Source organism: Clarias gariepinus, chromosome 4 (genome assembly GCF_024256425.1).
Source record: "Clarias gariepinus isolate MV-2021 ecotype Netherlands chromosome 4, CGAR_prim_01v2, whole genome shotgun sequence".
In the NCBI taxonomy this organism is placed as follows: Eukaryota; Metazoa; Chordata; class Actinopteri; order Siluriformes; family Clariidae; genus Clarias; species Clarias gariepinus.
The window spans coordinates 13,957,232-13,969,723 of NC_071103.1; the positions used below are offsets into that span (position 1 = coordinate 13,957,232).

The 12,492-nt window shown below is 36.2% G+C and overlaps 1 protein-coding gene across 2 annotated transcripts in view; it reads right to left on the reverse strand.

Moving 5' to 3' along the window:
- Window positions 1-12,492, reverse strand: part of cacng8b (calcium channel, voltage-dependent, gamma subunit 8b) — a 36,240-nt gene that overhangs the window by 15,417 nt on the left and 8,331 nt on the right. For both annotated transcript variants that reach the window (XR_008357880.1, XM_053493668.1), the window contains exon 2: window positions 467-721. The gene's annotated coding sequence lies outside the window, so the exon portion shown is untranslated. The remainder of the gene's footprint in view (window positions 1-466; window positions 722-12,492) is intronic.

A 12,492-nucleotide genomic window follows, 5' to 3' on the forward strand; every position in this document is an offset into this window, starting at 1 on the left:
AACTCGGACTAAAAGACTCATAAAAAGATCCGCTCAATTCTCCTGCGTAATGCACTGCATAGTGTGTATGAGAGTCGATGTGTTGGATCAACAACCTGGAGCTCTTTGACTGCTAAGCCTTATAAACAGCAGGCTGTAATCAAATGGGTGTTCTGATAACTTTTTATTACAGTCAGATAGAAAGGTATCTGACTGTGATAGAAAGATTTCTACATTGGCTTTTCCGTGGTAGCGGTAATTCTTTGGTCACCACAGGCATAGATGAATCTTGGGATCATGATCTTGCCACCAGTTTACTAGTATCTAACTGATAACTAATGTTATTTAATTTACCTGGCAGTGGTGTTACTGTTCTGGTTGATTGGCATATACAGTAAATGAAATACAATTTATTATCATTACATGTTTAAACAATGAATAAATATTCGTTAAGCAAATAAATTCACATCTTCATCTTCAGGCTTACCTGATGGCGAGTTTCTATCCTTCGACTCAATTTTGAAATCTTTCTTTTCCCTGCTAAATGAGAATCTGCTGTCCCCTTGGTCTGGGCAGCGTCCATCGACTGACCTCGCACACTTCTCCTCCCCTCTCTGCACTTGTTTTTCTCCCCTTGCTTTTCTTTATTTCGTCTTCTTCCTTGTGCTATAGGATGGTCACTGGGTTTGTTCTTCTGTAACTGCTCTTATTTGTTTAATATTTGTTTAATACTTGACATGGTCTGGAAAATAAAGAGAAAGAAGAGGAAGGATATTTAAAGTATATATGAAGCATGGCATATATAATAAAAGTGTTAAAAAAAACTTAAAAAGCATAAATGGAGACAAAATATCCTTTAAAAATACTGGAACAGCAAGAGCAGTTCTTTTGTTTTTGCTATACACTAAATATATTAGGGTTTTAGATTAAATGACAAATATGAGATGACAGATCAGAGTTGCAGCTTTTATTTCCTGAGCCTCGGGCTTGTACTTTATATGTTGTAGTTAAAATAGATAAACCAATATGACAACCTGAGGGCTGTCTATTAGAGATTGGAAAAAAATCTATTAATCGATTTTAAGATTTATTACAGTTCTTTCGTTTGGCAATACATGTATCACTGAGTACAAAATAGATTTTTAACGTAAATTATGAATTTATATATGTTTGTGCGTGAGATGGAAAAAGTGTTGCAGTTCCTCTGTAATCCTATAGGAGCAATATATTTGCTAAGTTTGTTTAGAATTACAACAAAAATCTACCAAAGAAATTATAATAATATCAGATCAGGATATTTATAAAATCGTGATATTAACAGTATCACAACACAACAGCTAGGTATTGTTGTAGCTAGGTATTGTATCGGGTGGCCCCTGGTGATTCCCATCCCTATTGTCTATGGGAGACCAGCAAGCTTTTTTAAAGCTGAGAAGAAGAGAAACACAATCGGAGCCATTGCAAAAGCACTGGGCACCGCCAATCTAACAATTCGCACAAAGAATGAAACCACTGGTGTACCAAAAATGAGACAATGAACAGGTCAGTCACAGAAACAGCAGCTAATGATAGAGATATTGTGAGAGCTGTGAAGAAAATTCCCAACAATTGTGAGGAAAAAGTTTAATAAATCACCAGACCTACACAGAGATGAAAATGCATTCCATTTTCTGAGGAGGAGATTGAACAGAGAAGCCACTCAAAACAAACAACAAATGAAAGGAGGTGCGGTATAGTGTAGTTGTATAATGCCAGTGGGTCTCCAGATAGATGCCGTTATTGCAAGCAAGGAATATGTATTTAAATAGGGTAATTTATTAGAATTTATTTTAAGAGTCTGTTCCGGTATATTTTTATATACCGTATTTTTGCTTATTTAAAATAATCCCATAAGTCCCATGTTGTTTAACACATCTACATTGTTTTGCGATTCATGTCTATGAATATGAATACAGTATATCTCATATTCATCTTTCGATCATCTTTTTAAGCCCATTTCTTTTAAGCAAAAATGAAAAAATGGTATTTTTCCAATTTAATACATTCTGTGATAAGAGAAAGGGAGAGAAAAACAGACGATGCAGCAGACTTCTAATATAGGCTAATCAACCTGTATTTAACACATACACATACACATGAGGAGCCCAAGGTCATTTAATGACACAGTGTACACATATTAACAAACTTATTTGGCAGACATAATGCAAATCAGTTCTAGGTTGTTAATAATTCATAATGCAATACGACACATCCATTAAATAGGTTATGCCCTGTTTGCATTGTAAGCCTTTGCACCAAATCTCTGCACTGGCTGTTGTCCTTCTAAAACAGCACACGCACACACACACACACACACACACATACAAAATCTTTAAATCATGTTAATCATTTTGCTATTTATATAGACTGAGTTTTTTTTTTTTTTTTTTTTACTGTTGTTATTACTGCTGCATACTTTTGTATATTCTATACTTGGAAACTGGAATCCATACTGAAGTGAAGAATTTGTTCTGCCAATTTTGCTCTTCACTAATGATTAGTCGTCTCTGTTTTCTTGTTGAATCTGGTTCCTCTTAAGGTTTCTTCCTACTGCCTATCTTAGGGAGTTTTTCCTTGATACCGTCGCTCTCGGCTTGTTTATCAGAGATCTGATCATTTTGAGTCTTACACGTTCATAATTTGCTTTTGATTGTGTAAAGCTGTTGTGCAACAATGACCAATTGAAGGGACGTTGAATTAAAATAGCATGCTGTGCGTAAATATGAGGAAGAAGTGAATCTTTTATTAGTTAATTAGTATTTTAATTGAGTAATACACACATTTTGGTACCAGAGGCACCATAACGTGCTGGATTGGGAGCGTTTGGTCAGGGAAACAGATGCTTGGGCTCCTTTAAAGATGCTTGGATTGTCCCACATATTTATGGCAAAATTTTATATCAACAGTAAAAGACAGCAGACATGATTTATTTATTTCGGGAGTCTGTTTTTCATTGTTTGATTTACTACATTTAAAATAAGGATTTCTTATTACATCTCCTGCACCTTGTATACTTTATATTATGAATGAGAACTTAACACATTTCTGACAGTTCTCTGCAAATGTCTTTCTCCATAGTTTGCTTCCAAAGCCCCAGACGTTTTTTTTTGTTTGTTTGTTTGTTAAGCCACGTAAAGACCTATGAATCATTAAAGCATAAAATACCATCTAACTTGAGGCATGAACCAGTGAGAAACAGGTGCAGATGATAACAGATGATCAAGCCTGTGGTTAGTTTACTGGCGATGCTGAATGATGAGTGTTTGAAACAGACAAGAGGGGAGACGAGGTTGCTGCTAACATTTTTAAATAAATGTAAATGTGAAAAAGTTAGTCTTTCAATTCAGTTTTTTGTTGTAACAAAAAAAATCATCTGTTTTTTTACAATCAGAAAACATTTATAATGCTTTTTCTTTTTTTTTACATAAAAATGCATTGAAATTAAATAGGGGGCACTAACTTTTAAACATGACTGTACATTCTACTTAGTTTTAATTAAATTAAATAAAATTTTGTTTTATTTCACTTAATACAGTATGAAGGAACATTGTCGGCCAAAATAAACCTAGGACCATAGTCCTTTCTTTTCTTCTCAAATATTAATTTCAATGTCTAACACCTTTGTTCTATTATGCATTGTACATTTCCTAAATGTTTGCTCAGTGTCACACAACTGGAGAATGTTTTTTAGTAAATTGGATGAGGCTAAATTCGGGTGTTCTATATCTATCTCATTTATAGATCATTCTACACGCTATCATTTGTTCAACTTTAATGAATAGGTTCCGACTTCTTCTAAAGTCACATGTTTTAGACGTTTGGCTTTAAAAATACTAACAGCACTGGAAGAACAATGGAGACAGTGGCTCTAAATGAACATGTACCAAAAATAAAAATAACTGTACTGTTCATTAGGCAGTCAGCAAAGGGTAAAATCAGTCCCTGAGGCTATAAGTATCAACAGAAAGAAATTCCTCAGATGATTTACGCATTTTGTTCGCTGTAACTTTACAATCTTTCATAAAATCGAGATAACATCATTTAAGAATGAGGAAACTTGCTGTCTAGCACCATGCAGCCACGCATCTCTGAATGTACGTATTTTATCTGGGGCAGATAGTACACTCTGATAGAAGCTGAAGCTGGTTTCAGCTGACCATAAGCACAGGTGCTAATAGGATGCGGTACAGAAAACAACAGTGAGGACTGATCCAATCAATTAGAACAAGTTGTGCTCAGTGCCAATGTTTTTCCACCAGCTTTATGGTCAAGATGCTTTCCAGTGCTTGGGGTTGGTCTTAACAGTGTGAATCAAAAGAGTTATGGGCAGATGCTAAATACATTACATCCTTTTTCACAAAATGAAATAACATCCATGCACTCCATATACTAAATGAGTGATTATGTTAGAATAACAATTCTAACAAGTAAAAAAAATAGAGGGATGTTTTCAACTGTTAAACTGGGGTTTAAATCTAAATACTGTACAGATATTACTGTAAGTCACCTTTTCATACAATTTACCAAATTTGCGAAAGTCTAAAACCAGTCCTCATTTCTTTTTTGCAAGCAAAAAAAAAAAGGCAATAGGTACAGTAATATTTTGTAACATGCACACTTATAAATACAGTACATACCACAAAGTATACTTTAATAATAACAATAATAATGTATAATTATAATAAGCTTTGGTCAACTTAACAAATCCTAGGTAAACTTTCTATTGTATATTCTTTAAATAGTCTTCAGGAATAGTTTTCCAGGTTTCGTGAAGGACCTTGAAAAGCTCTCCTTTGAATTAATGTGCTCTCTCTCAAGATGATCTCACACTGTTTTAATAGTGTTGACATCTGGACATTGGGGGGCTGATCCATGACTGATAGTGTTCTGTCGTTTTTTTTGTTTCGAGATATGCTTTGACTGCTTTGGCAATGTGTTTGAAAAATTGACTTTAAGACTATGACTAATATGACTACATTTAAAAATACAGGAAAGTATGTCTCTTAAAATATAGAGAAATGATGGGTGGCTCAAGACTTTTGCACAGTACTGTACATCATCTTAAAGCATTACAAGACAAGAGCATTCATAATAATCTGTGCACACTCTTTCCCTTCCACGTCTCACTTTCCTCAATAGACACAATCTCTCTCTCTCTCTCTCTCTCTCGCTTTTGTTGCCAGTCACCCTGACTCTCTCCCTCTGGATCTGCATGATATCCTGATACAGTACTTTACTTCTGGGTGGAGTTTTTGTCACCTGGACACTCCTGTTGCTAATAATGATAGCCCCACACGGACACTACAGATTCCTGTGGATGGTAGCATATAGAATAAGGTTCACTGTTGATATTCTACCTAGAATAGCCAAGCATAGGGCAGTGGTATCCACTGTAACAAGGGTAAGGTTCTGCGGCCTTAGCGGTTGGGGCTTTAACCCTGTCCACTACTGGGGTGCTGTATCATGGCTCGCCCTGTGGTCTGAACCTGGTCCAAAGCTGGGATATGCGAATAAATAATCTAACTGTGCAATAATGTATACCTGACACTTAACTATGGACTGGATTTTTTTTTGCACTCATGCATTCACATTGATCACTTACATACATATAGTAGACTTCAAGCTAATTCTAAAATGTATCTGGTGCTCATACTACATAAGTTGCTGTAATAGAACAATTATCAATTTTTAACCCTAAAGTCTACTGTTACAGAATGGAAGTGCTTTGAAATCACGCAGATGAAGGTTCTATTTTAATTTATGCTTCTTCTCAGGCTTTCCTCCTCATGTTGTCTTTTTTTTTTACAGGCTTGCTCATTAAGGTTAAAACTATAAATGTTAAATTTAAATCTAGAATGTATATATTTCTATAATCTTGCTTTGTTACTATGTCCATTGCTATAGTGTTATACGTATAAATATAATTGGACTTAATTTAATATTAGGGACACTAAACAGATACAGATAGTGGCATTGCATTATGCCACCTCAATAAATTCTAGCTATTATGGTTGCTAATAAAATGGGTACCATAATAGCAATAAAAGTAGGAAAAGTGTCTTTTATGGTCGTAAAAATCCTTAAAGCTGCTTTTGTCCATCAGAACAAAGCTGTGCAATCACATTACATTACAGAGACTGTATATGAAATGGCATAAAACAAAGGCTTGGCATGAGCTTACAAGGGTGAAACAGTGTGTGAAATGTAGTAGACAGACTGTTTCACACACCTGCACGTGTCTAGTGCTCCATGTAAAATACTTTAAATGTAACATTGAATTTGTCATATCCAACCCCTCTGAGTGAAAATGAGATATTTCTTATATTAGTTATTTCTGGTTTGCTAGATTTTAAATAGAATAAAATACAGACATATTAAAGACTGTAATTATCATACAATCCCTGCTGCTCACACTCTCGCTGATTGATGGTGTGTAAAGGGGCTTTCATCATCCCCTACACGTGTGCGCACCTCGCAGCTTTCCTGTTGTGTGTATACAGCTGTACGGAAGCAAGGACACCTGCTTTCACTTCAGGATGCTTACTTTCATGCATATGATTGAAAAAACCCAGAGGAATCATAGTTTACCCCACAGAAATCTACATCTGTGTTGCAGAAAGATCATATTTGCATTAAGGAAAACTGCAAACTCCACACTCTTGTGTATGTGAATTTCTATTCAAAACAGGGTGCAAGATGAAAGAAAAATTCCTCCGTGGCAGCCGGATTGGTTCCTGTGCTTATCACCCATTTCTCTTCCATTAAACAGAATTAAAGATCCCATATTTGAAAATTCCTTTAACAAGTTAGCGTAGAGGTGCCCAAAAGTGGGTATGTGTAATGTAATCTATAATGTTTCAGCTGAAATATTCTTAAGACAACACATTATTTCATACCTCCTGCACATCATGCGCCATTTCAGCATCTATGTAAATGAGATACTGCTGTGCCACGCCCCACCAGAAACAGCAGAGCTAAGCAAACAATCCAGGGAAGGGTATCTTCTCATTTATTTATTAATTTGTTTGATTCAGGGAGAAAGTGGCACAAACAGAAAGCAGAATTTGTGTGAATCTGATAAGGGCCACATTGTGATGGCTAGATTACTAGATCAGAGCAACTCTGAAACTGAAACAACTCTGGTCTGCAGTGGTCAGGACATACCAAAAGTGATCCAGGTAAAAGAAAAATCAGTGAATTGGCGGCAGGGTCATGGGTGGCCAAGACTCATTTATGCACTTGGGGAGCGAAGGAGCCCATATAGTCTGAAGAGCTACTTTAGTTCAAATTGCTGAAAAAGTTAATACTGGTTGGGATAGAAAGGATGCTGACCCATGCTGACCCATGTCCACCAACAAAAACACATACAGTGGGCATCAGAACTGGACCATCGAGCAATGGAAGGATGTGGCCTGGACTGATTTCACATCATTTTGATGGCTGGATGTGTGTGCATTGCTTGTTGATGTTTTTTTGACACGTACCACCAACCTAAACATTGTTGCTGAACAAATATTTAAGGAAACGTACTCCCTGACGGCAGTGACCTCTTTCTGCAGGATAATGTGTGCTGACACACCGCAGAAATTAAAAAAATGAAGTGAGGAACACAACAAATCTCGATCCAATTAAGCATCTGTTGGATGTGCTGGAAAAACAAGTTTGATCCATGGCGGTCCCACCTCATAACTTAAAGGACTTAAAGGATAAGGATCTACCACTGATGGCTTGTTGCCAGAAACCACAGCACAGCTTCAGAGGTCTAGTCGAGTCCATGCCTGCCAAAACAGGTCAGGGCTCTTCTAGCAGCAAAAAGGGTATTATATAATATTAGCAGGTGGTCATAATGTTTTGGCTGATGAGTGTATATTTACTGTATATTTTACACACATTTATTCATAGCCTATAGTAATTTTTTTTATGTATTTATTTATTAAACTAGCTCATTATTTACCTAGTGTGATCTTTGTTTATTTACCAAAATTGTCCTCATTATTGCAGATGACCTATGCTTAACAATTCATTTTAAAGTATAATATAGGCAGAAACCATTTTTTTAAATAAACAACAAATCAATATCTGTATTTATTTGTTCATAAAAGGCGCGGTACGATGGCTTAGTGGTTAGCAATGAGGCCTTGAATCTCCAAGTTCCAGCTTGATTCCGGCCTCAGGGTCTCTGTGTGTTTCTCATGTTCTCCCTGTGCTTGGTGGGTTTCTCCGGGTACTCTGATTTTCCCTCACAGTCCAAAGACATGCAAATTAGGCTTATTGACATTCCCAAATTCCCTGTATTGTGTGCCCTGTGGTGGATTGGCACCCTGATTGGCACACCTTGTACTCTCAATCAAAGAGAGTCTCCTGGGATAGACTCCAAGCCCCCCACGACCCTGTATACTGAATAAAGTGGTATAGACGATGATGTGAGAGCGATCTGTTCTAAATTAACCTCCTTGAAAATGAAAAAGTGGAGTCAGGTTACTCAATTCAGTGCTCAGATTCATATTCAAGTTGCAAAATATACTTGAAAAAAAAAGAAAAACACACACAAGATAAGCAACTGTCTTCAATCTTCTATACCGCTTTATCCTGTATTCAGGGTCGCGGCCACATATATCATTTAAAAAAATATATATGAAACCCAAATTATTTATTTTAACAATTTCAATATAATATTCCTTATATATAAGATATTCCTTCCAACATGTGCTTATTATTTGTAGAAGTTTCTAAGCTCAGAGCAAATATCAAGACATCAACAGCAGGTGGACCATCACATGAAATCATACCATATAACACAACCTCCATTCGAAATGTCTAGACGAATTTACAGGGAAACATTTGTCCTCTACGCCCCACTAACAGGTAGAGCCCCTGGTGTGTGTGTGTGTGTGTGTGTGTGTGTGTGTGTGTGTGTGTATGGGGAGATATAAAGCAGTGCAGAAAGATGAATGCTGTAATGGAGGATTAGGACACTGCACCTGAGCTCTTCAGTACTGTTTACCATGCGGTCACCTTCAGCTCAATACCTCCTGTCCTCTCCTCTTCTGCGTTTAAGCTCGAGTCCTCTATATGTCTATAGCAGCGCACACACAGTCGCTTGGTGCTGCAGCCTTGCACTCAACCCCTGCGCTCTCTATCTATATAAACCATAATCCATTCTCTCATATCTCTTACAGCTCTCACTCAGTTGGAGTGTATTTCCCGAATGTTAAAACAGAAACAGGTGTTTTTGTGGAAACAAGTGTCTGAACAGGTCACACCTGCTTAATGAGAACGAAAGAGAGGTTGCGCTCTTGTGTTTATGTAGTTTAGCTCTGACAATGACTTATGAAGCACTTGTTTTTAAGAACTGTCTCTTGGTTTATATTTGCTGCCTTGTGCCACCCATTTTTGGTACATAATCCTCATCTGAACTAGTTATCATGGGCGACAGTATAATTACCATAATGACTATGAGCTTAATAATTAACCAGTGCAATCATTCATCACTGATTACTTCAGTGCGAAATTAAGAACAGGTCTTTGCTTTGACCCGGTTCATGGTCTCTTGCTTTTTCATTACCTGTACATTTTTTCATTTTTTTAAACTGGACTATAATTCAAATTTTAGCAGCATGTATCCCAGCACCAGCATACTAACCTCAGAGCATATGCTTGTGAAAATAATGAAGTAATAGTATAAAATTTTTTACTATCCCATTATAAGGCTGGTCAATATGCACACTAAAGCACTTCAGTGCTGTTATGTTAATATTTCCCCGGGCGGTAACAAAAGACGTTCACCGTATTATTGGAAGATTATGTGCTCTAATTCAAAAAATGCCATAACCATCCATGGCTAGAAGTCCAGAGAGCAAATAAAAAAGTGATCTAGGGTTGGCAGGGTGGCATCACTGTCAAATACAGCGACAAAAGCCAGTAACAGGCATCTGTGAGCTCATGTGTGCAGAACTGTTAAGATATCCCCCATCTCTGCTGGCTAGTAGCAATCATACAGTACTGTATAATGGGTGGAAACTGGCAAGATCAAACTCAGATATTCAAAGAAGAGTTACAAGTCAATTTTCAGGCTGCCCTACACCAGGTTTTCCTTGAATAATCGCAGGGATAGCTCAGTGGGTTACGGCTCTGGGTTACTGAACACAAGGTTGGCAGTTCAAGCCCCAGCTCCACCAAACTGCCTCCTCTGGGCACTCGAGCAACGGCCTTTACCCCCCTCCTTCAGGTTCAAGGTTGATACTATACCGTATCATGGCTGACCCTGAGCTCTAATTTCGCTGTGCAGTAGGGTGTTAAATGTGACAAATAAAGGCCACTTAACAGTGTCCACTAGGGGGTTTTTCAATAGTGGCTAGACATCTAACCAAACCATTGCCTTTATGGCATGAAGAAATGACATGCAATTTTCTGAATAGAACTAAAGTCTGAAGGCCTGAATAGCAATGTGTGCAAGTTCAGTAATAGACACCAAGCCAGGCCCTTTGTAATTTCATCGCTATACACTGTATTAGAGCTTGCAATGTATTAATAAAAAACTAAAGCTGAAGCCGAAACTGGTTTACATTAATTTGACCACAGTTGCTTGTGCTTATTTATTAGATTTGTTTTTTTATTATTTATGTTAATGCCTTAATTTACCCAAATCCATTATCAAGACATCAAAGAAACATACTGTTTGTTCATTTTGTTTGTTATGTTGCTGTAAGGATAAACAAACTAAAACTATTCTGCAGACTTTATGAATAAAAAAGTACATACACAAATAAACATATATATATATATATATATATATATATATATATATATATATATATATATATATATATATATATATAGATAGATAGATAGATATATAGATAGATAGAGTATACTGTATTGTATATAGCATATTTCATTAATCTATTTTGAGCCCAACAATAGAATAAATAATTTTTCTAAAACTTTGAGTTTATGATGGCTGAGATGGATTGGCACTCAATCCAGAGTGTAACCTGCCTAGTACCCCAAACCCTCTGGGATAGGCCCCAGGCCCTCCATGACCCTGTACAGGATAGGCAGTATAGTAAGTGAGTAAATGGGTGAATGAGTTTATAATGGACAAAACTATAGCCAATTAGAAATCAGGGTTAAATCAGTTTTTTGATATCATCTAATATCCTAAAGACATAGACGTCTTATTATAAATTGTACTTTCAGAGCACAAATAACTGGATCTAATATATGAATTTGAACACTTCCTTTAAATTAATTCAATAGAGCTTCAAATTCATTATAATGTGTCATTTATTTCTTACACCTTACTAGAGAAAATTCAACACTGAATGTACCTGCAAACTTTCTGCTGCTGCTGTATTTTGTCTACTCAAGGGAATGGCAACGTGGGTAAAATTATGCTGATCAGGGACAACTTTGAATAATCTCTCTCTATATATTTCTCACCCACACATATACACACACACCAGAAAGTGAATTCAAGCTGCCTAAACTGTGTAAAAATATATTCTGTTTTTAGCTATATATAAAAAGTAGCACATAAGACAAATAATGATAGTCTTATGCAAGAACACGGGTCAGATTTTTCTGTCTAATTGGACAAGGACTTGAAAAAAATGATTTATTTTAAATATTTTACTCACTAACTTTAAATCAAACTTGTTTAATTTTAAGTTGCGCCCTTAATATAGTGGATAAGAGAAGAGTCACAAATGGGGATGCAAAGATTAATAGGAAATGGGGGAATACAAGGACATTGAATTTACATTAAATTTTCTGTTTGTGTGAATACATTTAGCTATCACTCTACTTTTACTGTTAGTTTTTCCAGTAGTCATACATAAAATGTGTTTTAAAATGAGTAACAAAACAAATAAATAAATAAATAAATAAATAAATAAAGAGTGTTAGGTTAGGCGTGATTGCACATAGCAAAACCTTTCAGAAATGTTGCAGTCATATGAGAGATTAAATATAACGTTTTAGTTCATTTTACTACTTATTTACACCATAATGCCTGAAGTTATATTTGGTGCAGACCTTTAACTGGGTTTCTATTTCTCACCCAGTACCATAGAGTAAAGCTATGGATAGTAATAGCACCTCTATAGCTCCCCAGCAGCAGGGACTCGGAGGCTTGTTGGACTGAAGAGCAAATGGCCATAAGCCAATATTACAGTGAAAGCTGTTTATGCAAGAGCTGTGATCTGAAACTCATTGAGAGGATGAACATTTGCCAGGTACAGCGAATATGTCAAGCAAAAATGTATAGATACTGCATATCCAAGAAGACATGAAATTATATCTGCTTTGACCAAGTGCTGTAGGTTTTATTTTTTAAGTTATTTTATTTCTCATTGTGTATATAAAAAAAGACTTTCACTCTTCATACTTTGCAAGCAAGCAATGATATCTATCTGAATGTTGTTTCAAGCCCCGTTTGGATCAATTAGATCCGTATTGTAATCTAATAGTATA